Here is a 3,364-nt window from a genome sequence, read left to right on the forward strand (position 1 = left end):
TTTGTAAAGCGCTTTGAGCACCCGATAAGGCGCTATATAAAATAAATGCTTATTATTATTATTATTATTATTAGGAATCCCGCAGTCATCAATCAGTGGTTCTCCAGCCCCCCCGAACCAAAATAACTTTTCTCCACTACTCATTTTATATATTTTTCCACCGTTTCAAGTCTATATCTTATTCTCTTTCATCTTGTATCTTGAGAGCTTTTGGAAGTATTAAAGCAAAATCCTCTGCCTCCCGATAGTCAGTAAAGAATTTATTTCCTTCAGTTTCTGAAAATATTTTCAACGTTGCAGGATATCGCAGATAAAATCTGTAGCCCTTTTTCCCACAAGACTTTTTTCACTGGTTTAAATTCCTTCCTTCTCTTCAAAAGTTCATAACTTATATCAGGGTAGAAAAAAAGTTTATTCTCTCCACTTCTCAATGGACCAGAATTCGTTTTGGCACTTTGTGCAGCCGCCTGCAAAACTCATTCTTTGTCCTGTTTTCTTAAACATTTTATTAGAATTGATCGCGGATACTGACCATGTTTTGGTCTTGGTCTTAAGGTCCTATGTACCCTTTCAATTTCAATTGGTTGGTCACTCTTTTCCATTCCCAAGATATCCGGGATCCATTTTTGAAAACATTCTATTGGCTCCTCTCCCTCTGCACTTTCTTCAAGACCGACAATCTTTATATTATTTCGTCCAGTGCTATTCACCAGCAAGTCCAATTTTGCAAATATCTGTTTCCTTTCCATTGTCCAGGCAGTTACATCATTTTCGATCTTGTTCACTCTATCGTTAGTGTCTTCAGTTGTTTCTTCCAGTCTTTTAACTTTCTTATCAAATGCCTCCATTTTTTTTTAACTCCTGTTGATCCGAATGTTATTATTGTTAACTGTCAGTTCCAATGATTTTAATTGGTCATATATTTGTTGTAGGATCTCTTCTATATCTCCACGGTATTTTTTACTTTCGATTTTACCTTTGGCTCTAACAGGTAGGTAAGATTCTTCTTGCAATTACTCTTCTTGGTCATCTATATTTTCAGGCGGGCCTGGGTCTTGGTCGATTTCACTGTCTGTAGTGGCAGAGGCATCCTGGGATTGTAGTTCTTTTGGAACAGTTTGTACCGTTTCGCGCATGCGCAGCTCCCCGCGATCGCATATGCGCAGCTCCCCGCGATCGCACATGCGCAGCTCCCCACGATCGCGCGGGATGCGCTTCTTCCTCCCGGATGTCGCCGCCACTACTTGTCGATCCTTTGTGCCTGGGCCGAGGCATGTCGTCTCAGACATAGGCTCAACCTGAGCGCGAGGATTCTCTGTTGCAGCAGGCCCGCCTTTCTTCCCCTCTCTCAGTCTCTTCGAGTCGGTCATTTTCTTTGATTTAGGCTTAGAAGCCATGCTTTAAACAATCCCGGGTGGTTTTTTAAACAGTTATAAACAGTTTCTTTACTTAATCGGCAGTTTTCTAAATTTTTTCAAGGGAGCTGCAAGACCATGACCTGAACTACGTCATCACGTGACGACCCCCTATTTAGCTCTCTCTTGAAAGCATCCAGAGAATTGGCCTCCACTGCCTTCTGAGGCAGAGAATTCCACAGATTTACAACTCTCTGAATGAAAAAGTTTTTCCTTGCCTCCGTTCTAAATGGCCTACCCCTTATTCTTAAACGGTGGCCTCTGATTCTGGACTCCCCCAACATTGGGAACATGTTTCCTGCCTCTAGCGTGTCCAATCCCTTAATAATCTTATATGTTTCAATAAGATCCCCTCTCATCCTTCTAAATTCCACTGCATAGAAGCCTAGTTGCTCCAGTCTTTCAACATATGACAGTCCTGCCATTCCGGGAATTAACCTAGTAAACCTACACTGCACGCCCTCAATAGCAAGAATGTCCTTCCTCAAATTTGGAGACAAAAACTGCACACAGTACTCCAGGTGCGCTCTCACTAGGGCCCTGTACAACTGTAGAAGGACATATTTGCTCCCATACTCAACTCCTCTTGTCATAAAGGCCAACATGCCATTAGCTTTCTTCACTGCCTGCTGTATCTGCATGCTACGTTTAAGTGTCTGATGAACAAGGACACCCAGATCTGATTGTACTTCCCCATTTCTTAACTTGACATCATTCAGATAATAATCTGCCTTCCTGTTCTTTCGACCAAAGTGGATAGCCCCACATTTATCCACATTAAACTGCATCTGCCATGCATCTGCCCACTCACACAACCTGTCAAAGTCACCCTGCATCCTCATAGCATCCTCCTCACAGTTCACACAGCCACCCAGCTTTGTGTCATCTGCAAATTCGCTAATGTTACTTTTCATCCCTTTATCTAAGTCATTAATGTATATTGTAAATAGCTGCGGTCCCAGCACCAAGCCTTGCGGTACCCCACTAGTCACTGCCTGCCATTCTGAAAGGGACCCATTTATCCCTACTCTTTCTTTCCTGTCTGCCAACCAATTTTCTATCCATGTCAGCACCCTACCCCCAATACCATGTGCTCGAATCTTGCCCATTAATCTCCTAAGTGGGACCCTATCAAAGTCTTTCTGAAAGTCCAGGTACACTACATCCACTGGCATTCCCTTGTCCATTTTCCTAGCTACATCCATAAGAGATTCCAGAAGATTAGTCAAGCATGATTTTCCCGTCGTAAATCCATGTTGGCTCGGAACGATCCTGATACTGCTATCCAAATGTTTTTCAGATCGGATACTGATGACAAATGATGATCAACCTGAGTTATTAACTCTGTTTCTCTCTCTACAGACGCTAACCGTCCAGCTGAGTATTTCTCGGATTTTATGTTTGATTTTCAGCATCTCCCTATTCCTTCTCTCCAGAGATGCTGCCTGACCTGCCGAGTTACTCCGGCACTTTGTGTCTATCCGTCCAAACCTTTCCTGTCTGTGTGTCTGCCCGAATTTCTTTTCATTATTGTCCATTTGGGGATGCTTGTGCCTCTGATGGATAGGGTGCCGTCTGTACGGAGTACGTGTGTTCTTGCCGTGACCTGCGTGGGTTTTCACCGGATGCTCAGGTTTCCATCCACACTCCAAAGACGTGCTGGTTGTGGGTCAATTGGCTTCGGGAAAATAGTAAATTGTCCCTACTGTGTGTGGGGTAGTGCTGGTGTGCGGGGATCGGTGGTTAGTGCGGATTCAGTGGGCCGAAGGGCCTGTTTCTGTGCTATAAAGTGGAAGATAATAAAGAGGACGAAGGTTGGACTTTTTTGCCTTCCATCACAGTGAGGAATATGGGGAGTCCGCGGTGGTGGATGTTTATGTTAACTTCTATGTAATTCTGTGTCTTGTTGCTTTTTTTTGTCTGGCTATATGGTAATTCGCAAATCACAG

The sequence above is a fragment of the Rhinoraja longicauda genome, chromosome 19, assembly GCF_053455715.1.
Source record: "Rhinoraja longicauda isolate Sanriku21f chromosome 19, sRhiLon1.1, whole genome shotgun sequence".
Lineage (NCBI taxonomy): Eukaryota > Metazoa > Chordata > Chondrichthyes > Rajiformes > Arhynchobatidae > Rhinoraja > Rhinoraja longicauda.